This window comes from Stegostoma tigrinum, chromosome 5, assembly GCF_030684315.1.
Source record: "Stegostoma tigrinum isolate sSteTig4 chromosome 5, sSteTig4.hap1, whole genome shotgun sequence".
Classification (NCBI taxonomy): domain Eukaryota; kingdom Metazoa; phylum Chordata; class Chondrichthyes; order Orectolobiformes; family Stegostomatidae; genus Stegostoma; species Stegostoma tigrinum.
The window spans coordinates 68,009,102-68,028,317 of record NC_081358.1 but is presented as its reverse complement, the minus strand read 5'-3'; the positions used below and the strand labels follow the sequence as shown (position 1 = coordinate 68,028,317).

The 19,216-nt window shown below is 39.3% G+C and overlaps 1 protein-coding gene across 5 annotated transcripts in view; it reads left to right on the top strand.

Moving 5' to 3' along the window:
- LOC132205976 (neuropeptides B/W receptor type 1-like) overlaps positions 1–5,236 on the top strand; it is a 37,719-nt gene extending 32,483 nt beyond the window's left edge. For 2 of the 5 annotated variants that reach the window (XR_009445767.1, XR_009445765.1), the window contains exon 3: positions 4,465–5,229. The gene's annotated coding sequence lies outside the window, so the exon portion shown is untranslated. Of the gene's footprint in view, positions 1–4,464 lie in introns of all 5 variants that reach the window. The other 3 variants (XR_009445769.1, XR_009445768.1, XR_009445766.1) reach the window with 3 other exon arrangements.
- The last annotated feature ends 13,980 nt before the right edge of the window (positions 5,237–19,216 follow it).

Here is a 19,216-nt window from a genome sequence, read left to right as displayed (position 1 = left end):
TGAGCCTCCGTTTGTTCTCACTGATGTAGAGGAGGCCACATCAGGAGCAGCGGATGCAATAGACCACATTGACAGATGTGCATGAACCTCATCTGATGTGAAAGATTTGTTTTGTGCCTTGAATGGAGATGAGGAGGGAGATGTAGGGGAAGGTGTAGCACTTCCTGCAGTTGCAGGGAAAGGTCCTGGGGATGGTGATGCTAGGGGGGGGTATGGAGCGGATGAGGGAGTCACGGAGACTGTGATCCCTCCGGAAGGTAGATAAGGGTTGGGAGGGAAATATATCCTGGTTGTGGGGTTGGATTGCAGGTGACAAAGTGGCAGAGAATGGTAGGTTGGATATGGAGGCAAATGGGGTGATGTGAGATGACAAGGGGGATTCTGTCTTTGTTTTTGTTGGGGGGAGGTGATGTGAGGGCAGAGGTGCGGGAAATGCAAGAGATGCTGTCGAGAGCATTTTTGACCCACTGAAGGGGGGATGTTGCGGCCCTTGAAATAACAGGACAACTGGGATATTTGGAAGTGGAATTCCCCATCTTGGGAGCAGATGTGGTGGAGGCAGAGGAATTGAAAGTAGTGGATCACATTCTTGCAGGAAGATGCGTGAGAGGTGGTGTAGTCTAAGTAGCTGTGGGAGTCAGTGGGTTTGAAATAGATATCAGTTTCCAGGTGGTTACCAGAGATGAAGACATAGAGGTCCAGGAAGAGAGAGAGGTATCAGAGATGGTCTAGGTGAACTTGAGGTTGGGGTGAAAGGTGTTAATAAAGTTGATGAACTATTCAAGCTCATCATAGGAGCACGAGGCAGTGCTGTTACAGTAATCAATATCATGGAGGAAGAGGTGGGGGATAGCGTCAGTATAGCTGCAGAAGAAGGACTGTTCCATGTATCCTACGAAGAGGCAGGCATAGCTTGGGACAATTTGGGTGCCCATGGCCACCCCCTTAGTCTGTAAGAAGTGGGAGGAGTTGAAGGAGAAGTCGTTAAGGATAAGGGCGAGTTTAGTTAAGCAGATGAGGGTGTCAGTGGAGGGGAACTGGTTGGGCCTGTGGGAGAGGAGGAAGCGGCGGGTTTTTAGGTCACCCACATGGATAATGCAAGTGTACAGGGTTTGGATTTCCATAGTTAAGATGAGGTGTTGGGGGCCAAGGAATTGAAAGTCTTGGAGAAGTTGGAGGGCGTGGGTGGTGTCCCGGACGTAGGTGGGGATTTCTTGGACAAGGGAGGAGAAAACAGAGTCAAGGAAAATGGAAGTAAGTTCAGTGGGGCAGCAGCAGGCAGAGACAATGGATCGGTTAGGGCAGTCAGGTTTCTGGATTTTGGGAAGGAGATAGAAATGGGCTGTGCGGGGTTGGGGAACGATGAGGTTGGAGGCTGTGGGCAGAGGTCACCTGAGGTGATGAGATTATGAGTGGTTTGAGAGATGATGTTTTGATGGTCAGGGGTAGGGTCATGATTGAGGGGATGGTAGGAAGAGGTGTTAGAGTTGGCACTTGGCCTTGGCTAAGTAGAGGTCAGTGCACCACTGTGGCCCCCTTTATCTGCTTTCACATCAGACAGAGGTTCACCTGCACATCCGTCAATGTGGTCTATTGCATCTGCTGCTCCTGATGTAGCCTCCTCTATGAGGAAAAGAAGGATGATGGTAGGTGGAGAGCATTCAGGTCTCAAGGGAAAATCAGACTGCTACAGGCCATCCAGGTTCAAAAGGAAGGTGTACAGGGGTTAGACATTTATAGCAAAGAGGAGGCTGTCAGTGCCAGGAAATGAGAAATTGTTGATATGACATGTCAGAAAACTCACAAATGTAGTTTGGCAGAGACTCAACAAAGGAAGAAAAAGAAGGGAAGAAGTAAGTCCTCAGCACAATGATTTAATCTCCAATGGCAGCATTGTGCTATCAATGGCAAAGATAGAAAGAAGTGTCTGAGTGTTGTTACTCAACTGTTGCAAAGTGGAGGTTAATACATTAGAAGTCAACAGCAATACTCTTATTAGCAGATTTGATAGCAAAATTGAGAGAATAAAATTCAGCAAGTTCAGAGAGACACACATTAGAATGGGTTAAAGGAAATGAAGTGGTTAATGTCACCCTACCAAAATATAAAGCTTTGAATAATCAAGACAATACTTCTGGCTATGTAAGTTATAGAAGTTATGATAAATGCAAGATACATTTTTGAAAGGAAATAGTAATGCAAAAGGCAGATTTGTAAGAACTAATTACTGCCCAGAGCTATCAAATTTGTCTCAATGCTTTCTTTTCTCCCAATAGACCTGCATATTCTTTTTCCTTTTCAAGTATTTTTCCCAATTCTCATTCAGAATTTACTATTGAATTCACTTCCGCTGACCTTTCAGGCAAATCATCAAGCTCACTGTGTGAAAAAAAATCTTTCCATCACCAGTCTTAGTTGTTTAGTCAATTATCTTCCATTTTCTCTTCTCTTTATCATTTGATACACCAAATAGAAATTACCTGCTGGCAAGTCAGTCGAGTGGAATTAATAATATTCATGAACCATATCATTTTAAACTAGTAATCAAAAAGAATAAACAGTAGTTGTCAGATAACTAGGTTTAGAGATGAACAAAAATGAAGGAAACGCTAATTATCTGAGCGGTTACAGAAAAAAATTCTTTCAAAGATATCAAATAACGAGCCACAGTAGTTGATTTTCTACAAACTGCTGTTGTATCCAGCAGAGCGCTGGCAAGATAGCAAGGTAAAAGGCTGATTGCATTTCAACAGGCTGATTAAACTAAAGACTTTACCACGAAGATCATGGAGTGGGTTCTAGCTACCGCTGCAAAGGAAAGTGTGAATATGAAACAGTGTTTGTTGCAAAAGATGAAGACAGCTGTTCTGACCTCAGCTATGTTACTACTGGACAAAATTGGTGCTGTCTTTTCCATTTTCTAACAGCTCATCACTCTTCAAAAATTATAAATAATAGCAAGGAATACAGCTTGCATTGGACATCATCAGCATTGGGCACCATACGTTGATCAAGCACTCCCCAAGCCTCTGTGTCTCCTATTACATTGCACTACCCCAATAGCCCATTTCAACCCATTCCTGACCATATAGAGACCCACCTCGTTGAATTTCACCTCCAACTGTCCTCACTATTCACTGAACCCTGGCCTTACACTCAAAGGTGTCCATTCCTCTCTCCTCTATGCTTTCTCGTTGCAGCTGTGGTCATAGTTGATGTCAATAACTTCCCTCCCGTGGCTTGTCATAACCTCTTATGCTGTTTCCACATAACCCCTTATTCACTTTGAGTTTCCAGCTGTCACTGAATATATTTCCACTTCTACAAATGCATCTGTTTTCTCCTCCCAGCTATGACTCCCCCAGACTCTTCTGCCACTACAGAGCCCCTGAAAGATAAACACCCAAGATTATACTTGCCTTAGGCCTGCAACCAACTTTGATGAACAGCCCAAGGCATGACTGGTCAAACACTGACCACTGTCTTTGTAGCTCACCGACTAATGATCCACAATTCACCTGATGACTTGTGTTGGCCTTATAGGACTGACTATTGATCAATTCCTGTACTGTACCGGATCAGTTCCCCTAACTATGAACATGGCGAATAACTAATTGTTTTGAAGCCTGCATGTGTGTGAATTGTGTCTGCCACAACTGACTGTATCAGGACCCCTTGACTGGACTGTAGATAAGCCCCCTCCAAATTTTGACATGTCCAATGAATGAGCATGTAGCTTGTATGCCATGCAGGCATCTGACAGATGCTTTAGGTGTTAGGTCAAGGTCTTACTATCCAGCTCATCATGATGTCCAGCACCCTATGCCAGAATCCTATTCGTAAGCAGCCTGTATTTGTGTCCGTAGTAAAGAATACCTCAATGTTGCAATAATGACTGCCTTTGCCTCAAGCAGAAGCAGTAATGGGCTAACAAAGATGGCACTGCATTGATGTTGTAAGTATGCAGACTGGCGCTAAGTGAGCAAGTGCTGAGTGAGATAGAGAGAAGCCCTGAGATGCAATCTGTCCAACCTGGTAACTGGGCCCCTGAATGCGCTAGCTAAGTTCTCTTCGAAATGCACCTCATTGGTCCTGTCGCCAATTCTGCCAAACATCTCACCAAAACCCCATCACTCAGAATGCTGTAAAATTCAACTCAAAGTCTTCTTTTCCTCCACTAAACATTTCTGTAAATTAAAGTGAAGATAGGCAACTGCACCTCCTCCACAATAGCCCTCAACACTGGAGTCCACAAAGATGCATTCTCAGCCCCCTGCTGTATTTCCAGTACACCTATGACTGTGTAGCCAAATTCTGAATGAATGCCATCTACAAATTTGCGTGATAGGACTGATATCAAACAATGATGAGTTCGAAGGAGACAGAGTACTTGGTGTTATGTTGCAATGATAACAATCTCTCTCTGAATGTCGGCAAAACTAATAAGCTTATCATTGATTTCAGAAAGAAAGGAGGAGACTATGCCTCTATTTACATTAATGGAGTGGAGATTGAGAGTGTTGAGTGCATCGAGTTCCTGTGAGTGATGACAACCGACAACCAGTCTTCCCACACAGATGCGATAGTCAAGAAGGCACAACAATGTCTCTTCTTCTTGAGGGGGCTTTAGAAATTCAGCATGTCCATAAGGACCCACATCAGCTTTTACAGATGCACCGTTGAAAGCATTCTATCTGGTACATAATGACCTAGTATGGCAACTGCTCTGCCCAGGAACATAAAAAATTATAGAAGGTTGTGTGCACTGCCCAGACCATCATGGAAGCCAACCTTCCATCCTTGGACTCCATTTAAACTTTGTGCTGCTGCTTAAAGGCTGCCAATATCATCAAAGACACCTCCTACCTTAGTAATACTCTCCTACAACCTCTTCCATCAGGCAGAAGATATAGAAGCTTGAACACATGCACCAACAGATTCATGAACAGCTGCCATGATTAGATGGTTGAATAGACTTCTCTATCTTCAAATAATGTTGACCTTGTTTTGCGTACGTCTTGTGCAGTGTAACCTGTATGACTCACTCTCTCTAAGCACCCTATGATGTGTATGTCCTGGCTTGCATTACTCTGCCTGTACTGCTCATAAAAAATCCTTTTCATTGTACTTAGGTACATGCCACTACGATAAATCAAATGTAGCTGATAAGCTGTTTGAACCCTGCCTTGCCATCTTGCATTAAAACAATACCAATATCAATGTCAGATAACAAGATGTAGTGCTGGATGAACACAGCAGGCCAAGCAGCATCAGAGGAGAAGGAAAGCTGCTCCTCTGAAGCTGCTTGGCCTGCTGCGTTCATCCAGCTCAACACCTTGTTATCTCAGATTCTCCAACATCGGCAATTCCTACTGTCTCCATACCAATATCAATGTCAGCGGCTTCTCATAATAAGGCACTGCTAAAACTGATGCCATTCTCAGCACAACATTCAACTTGTCTTATGCCTGTTCAAACATTCTGCCTTTCTTCAACAAATTCAGGGAATAATAACAGGCTCAACTTCAGCATGAATTTGCATTGAAATTGAATGTTGCCAACATATGACAAGATTTCACATTTTTTTCCTCAATTTTCTTGGTGCTACATGAACCACTGTACATCCCAAATAAGTCACTCTTTTCTTTGGAATGTTGATTTTTAGCTAGATTTATAACAATGTGTTGACTCTTTGTCACCAATCAAATAGTTTATTCAAGTCCCATAAATGTTCTTCCCAAGTTTGGGTAAAAAAAAACGATTTAATTAGCTAAGTAAACCAAGCAGTTGCTAGTTCTTCAAAGACTTTATTGAGCATTCATTGGAATGTTGCATTCTGAACTGCTTGACTCTGCATTAATACAGTCCATGTGGTGATGCAGAAGTGAATATTTCTCTGGTCTTGAACTTGTCAATGTTAGTGGCAAGTTGTATGAGTCCAAATCTTTTAATGTTGTCCCTCACTTGTGGAATATGTAATGAGGCCATTTTCATTAGCACATTGGCTTTGTGAGAATAAATATAGAATCCTTACGACCCACCTGGTTTCAGCACCAATATCATGAGTGAGTTCCAGCGACAATTAACAGTAATATAGAGATGATGGCACTTTGAGCAAAATCTCTTCTCTTGCCCAAGCTAATTTTTCTGAATCAAATCAATAAGAATGTTATTTTGTAGGCAATGCATCCCTCCACTACATTAATAACATGAATGACTAAGGACTTTTTTTTTCCCCTGGTCTATTCTCTCAATTCAACGTCTGGACTTGTAATCACCTTTGTATGACAATTTAATAGCTCTCTGAAAGACAAAATATTATGCTACCTAACCTTTTAAGTACCTCCATATTATTAATCTGTTTGTTGGAGGATCAACTTTTGAATTTCTCATTCATTTGTCCAAGAATTCTGATGTTTTTTGTCATTCCCTATTTCTTTCACCACAGCATATACACTTTCCTCCTGACTATTGTTGCTGTCAAAATGTTTCAATATATTAAGCCACATTGGCTGATTTTCCTCTTATCAGAAATATTCGCTACACTAGTTACATCATTAAGTTTCTTTTTGATTAAATAAATTCCAGTAAATCTTGTGCTTAATGATTCACCTGAGACAGACAACAAAACTGGAAACCTTGCCTCAAGCAATAAAATTTCAAACTTTGCCCTTTTAACTGTTATGGTTTTCATTGTTGAAAACTCTTCAAAAGCCTCTTGGCCAACTTGAATGCTTTTACTAGCTTCACTATGAAACTCAAAACATAGACTGGAAGCATAGTCTATGAGTTTTGATTTATTGATGTTTCTTTGATCAATTTAGGAGGTCCTCCAAGTTCAAGCCCTCATGTAAGTTCAAAAGGACTGAATCCTGTGGATTTACGAGGAGCATCCCTGATGACAAACAGTAACAAGGGAATTCCTCTATCCCAATCATTCAGATATTCTTGACAATAAACTCTAATCATGTTCTTTAAGATGTGATGTCATCCAATGCACCCTATGATTCAGACTGCAATTTATACATATGTTTTAATATCAGTTGTAAAGTTGGCTTTTCTGAGTTTGTAACAAGGGGATTTTAGAACACTAGAACAAGAAGTAGGAGCAAAAGTAGAAAAACCAGCCCTCAAGCCTGCTTTGCTGTTTAATATGATTATGGTTGGTCTCATCTTGGTCTCAATTTACATTTTTGCCCATTCCCTGTAATCCTTTAACAAATTACTAATTTAAAAAATCTGTCCATTGCCTCTTATTTCTTATTATTCAGTGTTCCAGTGTCCACTGCACCCTGGTGTAGTGAATTCTATGAAATCTTGATCTTTTTAAAGAAGTAACCTCTCCTGATTTCTGTCTTAAATCTGCCACTCCGTAGCCTAAAACTATGATTTCTCAATGCCTTACAAAGGGAAATATCCACTCTACATCTACTTGTTAATCCCTTTTAGCATTTTATATACTTAAATAAGATCTCTTCTCATTCTTATAAACTCTATAGAGGAAATGTTTAAATTGCTCAATCCCTACTCATAAAATAGGCCTTCCATCTCTGGATTTAATGTAGTAAACCTTCTCTGAACTTTTTCCTGTGTTTCTGAAATTAATAATTAACTTGCAAGTACTTATGTAACCAGGATGATTACTTTTAAAACAGCTTTTGAGGCCTAGCTTTAAAATTAATGATTGTTTTTAAGCACCACTAATAGATATTAATTTACTGCAGATTGTTTGGTACCTAACAAGGTAAATAATGGGGCCTCAAGGTTTGTTAGACATTATTGGAACTTGTTTTTTTAACTTAGGAGAAACACACTTATCTTAGATAGAACAGTTTATTTGTCTTTCTTTGAATTTTGGATGTCCCAGTGAAGTTCTTTGATGAAGCTAACTGTATAGACCAGTGCTCCTGAGAAAAGAAAGATATAATGAAACTAGGTTACCTTGGGCTAATGTATTAGTGCTGGTCCCAGGCCAGAAGTGTTAGTATAAAACACTAAAAAGGTTGTTTGATCTGGGTATAAATAATTTCAGAAGTCTAATTGCTTCAGGAAAAAAAATATTTCTCCAGTGCCAGTCTTTTAGTTAAAGTCTCAAGTGACTAAAAACTATTGAGTGATAGGGGGCATCAGTAACTGACAGTTTTCAATATCTCCTAATATCACAAAATCAAGATTAGGTTCCTACAGTGTGGAAACAGGCCCCTCAGCCCAACAAGTCCACACTGCTTCTTGGAGCATCCCACCCAGGCCCATCCCCATATACCCTACACACCCCTGAACACTATGGGCAATTTAGCATGGCCGATCCACCTAGCCTGCACATCTTTGGACTGTGGGAGGAAACCAGAGCACCCGGAGGAAACCCACACAGACACAGGGAGAATGTGCAAACTCCACACAGACAGTTACCCGAGGCTGGAATTGAACCCAGGTCCCTGGCGCTGTGAGGCTGCAGTGCAAACCACTGAGCCACCGTGCCACCCAAAGAAAAGAAAGAAAGAACAAAAGACAAAGAACTGCAGATGCTAGAAATTTGAAATAAAAGTAAATAATTAGAGAACTGGCAGTTCTGAAGAAGGGCCACTGGGCTTAAAACTTTAACTTTGTTATCTCTCCACAATGCTGCCAGACCTGCTGAATTGCTGTAGCAATTTCTGTTCTTTGTTTTTAATCTCCCAAAAGCTCTATTGCTTTACTTGTTTGATTTGTAGCATAAAGCAGTACCTCTCCTTATCAGATCAATTTTTTTGGGCTAGGGCAGCATTTAATGTTCATCCCTAATTTCCAGGAAGGCAGTTAAGAGTCAACCAGATTGGTCTGGAGTCCTATGTTGGCCAGACCAGGTAAGGTGGCAGATTTCCCAAAAGGACATGAGTGAGCCAAACAGATTTTATGACAATTCACAATGGTTGCATGGTCACCATTCTTTCTATTAGCTTTTTATTCTAGATTTATTGAATGAAAATTTTGCCTCAGCCATGGTAGGATTCAAATGCATATCCTCAGCACATTAGGCTGGGCTTTTATATTATTTATCCAGCGGCATTACCAGCATTCCACCTCTGCTGCTGAGAGGGCCCAATAACCTGATTTTTTTTGTTAGTATGTGAAAAACAATTTTCATGATTATGTTAAGATGTGACTCCCTTCTTACTATTCTGAAGAAACATAAGAACATAAGATATACCAGCAGAGGTATATATATTTTGGGCAGCACGGTGGCTCAGTTGTTAGCACTGCTGCCTCACAGCACCAGGGACCCGGTTTCAATACTACCGTTGGGCAAACTACCTGTGTGGAGTTTGCACATTGTCCCTGTGTCTGTGTGGGTTTCCTCTGAGTGTTCTGGTTTCCTCCCACAGTACAAAGACATGCAAACTAGGTGGATTGGCCATGCTAAATTGCTCATAGTGCTCAGGGTTGTGTGGGTTATAGGGCTGGGTCTGGGTGGGATGCTCTGAGAGTTGGTGTGGACTTATTCGGCGCAAGGTCTGTTTGCTCACTGTAAGGATTCTATGAAGAAGGCCATTTTGCTCAAAGAATCCAGTTTGCCATTCAATAGCAATGTTTCTATGTACTACCGTTACAGTTTCAATGCATATTTCCTTTTTCCAAAGCCCTGTTTTCTGAGGATTCCTTCCAGAATTCTGCTCCCACAATTGGTCTCCCATTTAAGTTACAGCAGTTGGATTTAGTGTCTCTAGTCTTATTACAATTGAAGCATATGATGTAGATAAAATTACTTTTTGTCTCCAGCCTTTATCATTTATTATATTGACCTCTTTCCCCTTGCCCCCTAAAGCCAGTAACTTTGGATGTCCTATTTCCCAATTTCTTTCCCATATGTCCATTGCTCCATCTGTCATTGGGAGATGTCATAGATACCTGACAAAACTACTACTTCTTTGATCTTGGAGATAATGGGAACTGCAGATGCTGGAGAATTCCAAGATAATAAAATGTGAGGCTGGATGAACACAGCAGGCCAAGCAGCATCTCAGGAGTACAAAAGCTGATGTTCCGGGCCTAGACCCTTCATCAGAGATAATAAAATGTGAGGCTGGATGAACACAGCAGGCCAAGCAGCATCTCAGGAGCACAAAAGCTCTGATGAAGGGTCTAGGCCCGAAACGTCAGCTTTTGTGCTCCTGAGATGCTGCTTGGCCTGCTGTGTTCATCCAGCCTCACATTTTACTTCTTTGATCTTTGACTCTTATCTAATGACGTTTTCAAGTTTGCAGGAATGTTATTTCTGAATTCATTCATAGTCATAATTTCTCCTACATTCCCAATTCTTTTCCATAATTCTAGTGATTGAAACTGAAACTAGTTAACGCAACATTTTTTTTCCTCTTGGAAATTCTACGAAATGCCTCATAAGGTGTATCGCTTGTGGTCCTAAATTTTAATTGACCAGCTTCTGGGATAATTTCCTGAGCATAGAATGTTTCTTTTGTAACCATTCCATAAACTGCAGATTGTTCTTCCGATAAACTGACATACCCAGTCACACCTATGCCTCTGAAAACACTTTGTAACATCAAAATCCAAACATCTTTGGGCCACTGAATCTGTCTAGTTGACTTCTCAAATTAGGTAAAATATACTTTGACTTTATCCATAGCAAATTTAGAAACTAAGTAGAGGTTCTTAGTTACAGCAGACCCCTCATCGGTATCAACATTATCCTCTAAGCTATTATCTCTTTTTTCCTTCTTCATTCTAAGCCTTTTATTCAGCCAATAAGGATCAGCAAGGCTACCTATGTGTGGAAGCTCAGGAGATGGGGAAGATACTAAATTAATACTTTGCAATAGTGTTTACGTCAGAGAAGGATTTGGAAAATGGAGAACATAGAACATAGAACATTACAGTGCAGTACAGGCCCTTTGGCCCTCGATGTTGTGCTGACCTGTGAAACCAATCTGAAGCGCATCTAACCTACACTATTCCATTATGGGTTAGTCATTGGAAAAATGCAGGATTATGGGGACAGAGGGTAGGATAATCTGTGGTCTCAGTGGGCTGAATGGCCTGCTTCCACACTGTAATGATTCTATGATTCAACTTCCTCCGGCAGTTCATTCCATATACACACCACCCTCTGTGTGAAAAAGTTGTTCATCATGTTCCTTTTAAATCTTTCCCTCCTCACCTTTAAATTATGCTGTCTAGTTCTGAACTCCCTTACCCCATGAAAAACACCTTTGCCACTTATGTTATCAATGCCCCTCACGATTTTATAAACCTCTATAAACCTCAACCTCCTATGCTCCAAGAAAAGAATCCCAGCATCTCATAACTCAAACTCTCCAGTCCTGGTCATATACTTATAAACCTTTTCTGCACTCTTTCCAAGGTAATAATATCCTTCCAAAAGCAGGATGACCAGAACTGTATGCAATAGAACGTTGGGAAATAAATAATAGTATCTTGAAAAATGTCCATATCACAGAGGTGGTGGTGCTGGACGTCTTAAAACACATAAATGTGGATAAATCCCTGGGACCTGATCAGGAGTACGCTAACATGAGAAGCTAGGGAAATGATTGCTAGATTCCTTGCTGAGATACTTTTTTCATTGTTAGCCACAGGTGAGGTGCCAGAACACTGGAGATTGGCTAATACTGGTGCCACTATTTAAGAAAGGTGGTAAGGAAAAGCCAGGGGACTACAGATCAGTGAGCTTGACATCAGTGACGGGCAAATTGCTGGAGGGAATCCTGAGGGATAGGATTTACAAGCTTTTGGAAAGGCAAGGACTGATTAGAAGTAGTCAATATGGCTTTGTGCGTGGGAAGTCGTGTCTCACTAATTTGATTGAGTTTTTTGAAGAAGTACCGAAGAGGATTGATGAGGGCAAAGCAATAGACATAATCTATACAGATTTCAGTAAGGCTTTCGACAAGGTTCCTTACGGTAAACTGGTTAGCAAGGCAAGATCACAAGGGAGAGAGGGAGAACTAGTTATTTGGATACAGAACTGGCTCAAAGGTAGAAGACAGAGGATAGTTGTGGGGGGTTGCTTTTCAGATTGGAGGCCTGTGACCAGTGGTATGTCACAGGAACTGTGCTGGGCCCATAGGTTTTCAGCATTTATATAAATGATTTGGATGCACACATAGGAGGTATGGTTAGTAAGTCTACAGATGACACCAAAATTGGAGGTGCAGAAGACAGCAAAGAACGTTACCTCAGAGTACAATGAGATCTCGATCAGATGGGCCAATGGGCCAAGGAGTGGCAGATGGAGTTTAATTTAAACAGATGTAAAGTCTTGTGCTCTGGAAAGGCAAATCAGAGCAGGACTTATACACTTAATAGTAAGGTCCTGGACAGTGCTGATGAACAAAGAGACCTTGAAATGCAGGATCATAGTTCCTTGAAAGTGGAGTCACTGAGAGATAGGATAGTTAAGAAGATGCTTGGTATGCTTGCCTTTGTAGCTCAGTGCATTGAACATAGGAGTTGGGAGGTCAAGTCATGATTGTACAGGACATTGGTGAGGCCACTATTGGAATACTGTGTGCAATTCCGCTCTTCCTGCTAAGGGAAGGATGTTGTGAAACTTGAAAGGGTTCAGAAAAGATTTACAAGGATAATGCCAGGGTCAGAAGTTTTGAGCTATAGGGAAAAGGCTGATTAGACTGAGGCTACCTTACCTGAAGTATCTGAGGCTGAGGGGTGACGTTATAGAGGTTTTTAAATCATGAGGGGCATGGAAAGGGCAAATAGGCAAGGTCATTTCCTTGGGGTCATGGAGTCCAAAACTAGAGTGCATAAGTTTAAAGTGAGTGGGGAAAGATTTAAAAGGGACCTACTTTTCATTTGGAGGGCGGTGTATGTATGGAATGAGCTGCCAGAGGAAGTGGTGGAGGCTGGTACAATTTCATCATTTAAAAGCCATCTAGTTGGGTAAATGAATAGGACGGGTTTAGATGGATATGGGCGAAATAGTGGCAAATGGGACTAGATTTACATAAGATATCTGATCAGTGTGGCCAAGGGGACCAAAGGGTCTGTTTCTGTACCTTTTATCTCTCTGACTCTATGTCATGATGTATAATTTCCCAAACCATTTGAAATTCAGGCTTTCAAATCCCTTCTCTTTTTCCATTATCACCTGTTTTCTCTCTCCTTACTCTCCATTTTTCTCTGCTTCTCATTATCCTCCCTTTTTCTTTTAACAAATCTTTTCATTTTTAAACGTATCCTACTTAGTTCCAGCTGTGGCATTACAATTATTTATTGTTGTTCTTCTAATTCTAAATACTAGATGATCTCACTAAACAACTCCTCCTTACAAGATCTTAATTATAGTTCTACTTCCAATTTATCTGATAAATTTATCAGTTTAGCTGTAGCCACAGATTTTAAAAAAGTTAGATCTTCTCCTCCCAGAAAATTCTTAGCAACGTTCAAAGCCATTTTCAAAATCTGTGCAATAAACTTCACCAGAAAACAACAATTTCATGTCTAGCACCTCCATATATCCACTCCCCCAAAGGAGACACTGACCCATCTTAAATTCAGTGAACTGATACCTCTCTTAAATTCAACAAAATAAGATTGTGGCAAGAGCTTCTGCTTGTTATGGTCCCAGCTGTTACTTCTGGACAAGTCTGATCACAGAATGAAGCCTGCCTTGTTAGATCATATTTTCCTACTTTCAATTTAATGTGCTAATCTTCCATGAAATTGAACATAATTTGGGATTATTAGTTTATGGGATGTTGGCGTAATTGGCTAGGTCAGTGTTTATTGGTCCTCTCAAGGTGCCCTTTAGAAGGTGACATCTTGAACCACTGCAATCATTTTGCGTAGGTACGTCCATTGCCCTGTTATGAGGTAGTTCTGTGATTTTGATGTGGCAACACTGAGAGAAGATCAACATGTGGCTTCTGGCCTTTTTGAGGATAGTGATCATCAATTTAGAAAGTGCTGTTTGAACAGCCTTGGATTTTTTTGTAGTCAATCTTGTAAATGGGACACACTGCTGGTACTGAGCATTGGTGGTGGAGGAAGTATATCTTTGTGGTTGTGGTGCTAATCAAATGGGCTGCTTTGTCCTGGATGATGGATGGAAATGGTCTGAGAAAAAAACTGACTTCAAACTTCCCACAATACCATCCCAGAATGTCCACCTGCACCAATACCAGTTGGTGCCACACAGACTGCATCTGATTTCCATGGTGCCACCCTCTATTCCTGTGGCAAGATTGAGTGAATATACCTTTACGTTTCTTCAATTTAAATTATACTTTTAGAATAAGTTTAATTTAATCATATTCATGACTATCCACTATTAATTTACCAGCACCTCTTTTTATTCTGCCTGCTGTTTCTTTTAAAGTTTTGCACAGGTTCTTTTATCATAAAATTTGCTTTGGAGAATTTTACATATGGCTTTGAACTACTCTTTGAAAGATGCATATGTTCATCATCAGGAGTCAGGCCAACTTGTTAACTAAAAATGTCACAAGCAGGGAATTGTGGCAGGGTTTCCACCATCACTGCAGAGAAAGAGAAGCTACATGTAGATAGCAATAATTAAGCAGTGAAGAAGTAAATAATTCTTTTAATAAGACTTTTAAAATTCTAACAAGATTGGATAGGGTACATGCAGGGAGAATGTGCCTGATGGTGAGTGTGTCCAGAGCCAGCAGTCACAGAATGAGGATTCAGGGGAGGTTATTTAGGATGAAGATGAGGAGACATTTTTTCATCAAAGAGTGATGAGTCTGTGGAATTCATTACCACAGGAAATAGTTGATGTAAAAACATTGAAAGTATTCAAGAGGTGACTAGATTTAACACGTGGGGTGAATGGGATCAGAGCTTCTGGGGAGGATGAGGCTATCGAATTGGATGATCAGCCATAATCGTGAATAATGGTGGAGCAGGATTCAAAGGGCTGAATGGCCTCCTCCTGCTCCTATCTTCTATATAAATTTCTTACAAGTGATCAAAATGACAGCCTTGAGTAATGAATCTGACTGCTGTTCGGTGTCAGTTGTTTCTGGGTCAGGCTTCTTACACTTAAACTAACTAATAAATCATGATCAGTAATTCTTCAGGGATCTTTTTTTCTCTGAGGACATTTATTATACCTGCCTTATTACCCATTTACAGATCCAAAATAACATGGTCCAGGCTGGCTTCATTAGATATTGCTCTAGGAAAATATCCCAGTGCACTATATGAATTTGTTGTCATAGTTAGCCTTTTCAATTTGATTAACTTAACCAATATGAAGATTAAAGTCGCCTTTAATAGAATTGCATCCCAGGATGATGTGGGAGGCAGGGCTGGAAATTGCAGGGACTCTGATTGAAATTTTTGATTCTTCTCAATTTTATGGCCACTCCCTTAATGTGTACTCTTTCCGTAGTTTCTTTATATCATTCTCACCAGTTGCTTTGCCACCTGTATTTATCTGATTATAATCTTAGGGAATTCCCTCCCCTGGAAAGTATTGAAGACTGGGTTGTTTTCCAACCTAGGCTTAAATAAATTCAGACATTTTTCGGCAATGAATCCAGGGTTTGCAGGGTAAAGAAGAAAGTGGAGTTGAATCTACAACAGGTGAGCCATGATCTTATTGAATGGTAAAGTGTTAAAAGGAGTAAGAATAGGCTGACATCACATGGGTCTCACTTTATAATGCTTTCACTTGCACTTTGTCCCTGCCACTAGTGTCATTTTTATTCTGCTCCTCCCACTCTAAAAGGGGGTAGAAGAGCAAAGAGCTCTCTGTAAGTACAAAAACAGCAATGATGATGCTGGTCAACCTGACCATAACTGAAACAAAAGAAGCAGAAATGTTTAAATCTTCAGATAAAAATGTCAAAGTTGATTTGAATCTTAAGATGGACTTCACTTCCACTAGTTAGTGTGTAAAGCAAGTCAGCATATTAAAAGGAAGATATGGAGACATTGTAGAGGTTGTAAAGATGTTAATCCCTAATAGAAGGCTTTTGTATTGATGGTGAATAGAATTGGAATGTTTTTCTGTTAAAAAGAACATTTTAGTGATTGACCTAATACAGATCTAACAAATCCTGTTTTAGCTGAGAAGACGGTGAGGGGAGAAAGATTTAAAAGGGACCTGAGGGTATCTTTTTCACACAGAGGGTGATATGTATGTGAATGAACTGCCAGAGAAAGTGATAGATGCAGGTACAGTTACAACATTTAAAAGACATTTGGATAGACACATGAATTGGATAGATTTGGAGGGATATACGCCAAACATAGGCAAGTGGGACTAGTTCAGTTTAGGAAAGTTGGTTGGCATGGATAAATTGGGCCAAAGGGTCTGTTTCCATGCTGTATGACTCTATGTTGAGCATCTTTTGTATTGTTTGAGCTCCACTCATCAAGATGAGTGCAGAGCATTCTATCACATGTTTGAATTATGCTTTGTAGGTTGTGGGTAGGATTTCAAGAGTCGGGGGTGAGCTACTTGCAGTAGGTTTCTTGGTCTCTGACTTGCTCTTGTAGTCTCGATATTCATATTGCGAGTCTAATTCAATTTTTGGCTGATGGAAAATCCCAGAATGCTGATTGCGTGGGACTCAGTCATCACAATACCATTCTCAAAGATGGCATTTCATGTTTGATGTTAATAAACAGTTATTACAAAAAAGGAGGAATAATTAACTAAAATAATTCAAACTAACGTATCAAGATATAACACAGTTTGTAGAATTTTAAAGAACATGGCAAAACAAAATTTCTTTTACTCCCCATCATCTTTCATCTGCACAAAAACCAGAGATGTATCTTTTACCTTTCAACTTGGTAGGTTTGACCCAACTACTTACTTTCATTTCCAATCCCATGAGCTGTGAGGCCATTTTCCTTTGACCACTCAAACAACTGAGCTTAGACTCCTTCAGTTATTCAACATTCAGTGAACTTCTAACCAAACACTCCTGATCTGAAAGTTTCACAACCTAAACCCCCTCCCTCGGATATTTTTTCCCTTAAATGTTCTGAATAATATCATTTCTGGAAGAATCTATTCCTTCAACTCACCCCAGATAGTTATCCTTCAAACTACATGAAATCTTTCCAATTTCTCATTTTCTTCTAAGCTAAAATTAATCTTTGATCATCTAAAAAGCAAACTAATATCTTACAATGCTTTCTCTTTCATGTAATAAAACTCACAAGTTATACAAGCTTCCATTAACATTTCAAGAGTCACGTACTGGTTTAAAATAATAATTCTGAAAGAACTGACCTAGTTAATTTTTAAATCCCTTCACAAAAAAATGACCCCCATGTGTCATTAGTTTGAAATTCAAATTCTAAAGCTAAATCTAAATCACAAAAACTTTTATTACGCAGTATAAAAATAATCCTCCATCAATCTGACAATTGATTAATCTTATATATTACCATATGGATCAGACATACAATACCTTGGGTGATTTAATTATCAATTGTTAGACTTTTCTTAGTTAGTTTATATTTTTTATTCCTAATTGGAAAAATAGCAATTAAGATTACTCTTCAACATAGAATCTTAGAACCTGCCATGATTGTGGTACATTATAACCATTCTACTCTCTGAAAAATCTGTTCAGTTTGTAATAATTTTCTTCCTATAATTGATTCTTTTAATCTGTTTTATTTCCCATCATTTTGTAATGGTTTGTTAGAATTGAATGTGGCAAATGATAGGCTCACCTTTGCAATTAAAAATCATGGGGCCATCATCTCCATTCTGATAATATTTGCCACAAATGGTTAAGACTTGATTTTCTTTTGTTTTTCTTTGGTAGAAACCTTGATTTTTATCTGTTCTATTTTGTGAGACATTACGTAACCCTAACCGAGACTGTTTTATTTTTTAATCAATGTCACCTTAGAAACATGTACAACCACAGTTTTAGGCAGCTGCAGAAGTTGAGATACAATTTAACACATAATTTATCAAAAGCTTTTAATTTCAGGCTGGAGGTAAAAATCAATACATGTATTTCACTGCTGCATTACAGCATAAACTAATTCATAAAAATCCTGGCATTTTCAGGAATAAAAAAGCCATGATGGTATGTAGGTTTCTGCAGCTTTTTAAAAAAAGACTACCACAAACGTTTCGACTCATTATTTTATATTTTACCTATCATCTAGTTTATCTGAATCGAATGTTCGATTGTTACTCCAGGATTGTTTCCAATTCTAACACATACACTTAGTTTAGCACATCACTAATGGCTTTCAAGTTCATTAAGGATGAAAGTAACAGTGTAAGCAATCAATGTGGATAGTTACAAAGGAAATTTACAAAGGATTAATTACAGTGTATATTTCATTGGTTGAAACAAGGAACAACTAAATTTTAATCCTACTCACTGGGAACCTTTTGGCACAGTATTTGTTACCTTCACCTCATTCTCTTGTTGAATTGAGAGGAACTGTAACAGAGCCTTATGAGCTCAAGGGTTAAAACAGTGGAAATCTAACTAAAAAATCTTAAGATTCACGATGAAGTCGCCCATAAATGTATATCTAAAAGAAATATCTGTATCCGGTTACAAAAAGAACATTATATTGTTACTATTTAACTGCTTATCAAATCCAGATATGAATATTCATAATAATCTTAATTTCAGCTGCAATATTTTATGCCCTAAAATAATTCATCAAGGGACAAAGAGAAAGCATGATTGACTATGTGTATAAATTGCAATCACATACAGTTTGTTTATCCTATTGATTACTTCCTCACAAACAAGTGAATATGTATCACACTGAATGTTTCTCTTTTTTGAAGCTTTCTTTTTTAAATGGTAGAAAATCATTAAATAATATCCTGACACCATCTATCCAATAATACTGATCATTATGTTGCAGTAAACTTTCAAGAAATGTAATAGATGCTTAAGTGTGAATACAAATGATTAAAGTTCTTTTCATTGCTGCAAATCACAAGTGGGAAATTTAAAAAATGGTGAATTTTTCAAAGAAAAGACTGTTTTTCTAGGAAATGTGTCTGAGATATTGTTAGGAGTAAGTTCTTCATAAGTGGGAAACCTGCATGGGCATGTCTATCAGTGCATTAGTCACACAACTCCAAAGGAGATGATGTTTTAAGTAACTTTCCACAAAGGTCTTTACTAAAGATGCTCATTTTATACCTATATAAATACTTAGTATGAATGAAGGAAGTAGTACATTTGTTAAATACAACCAAACTTGAGGA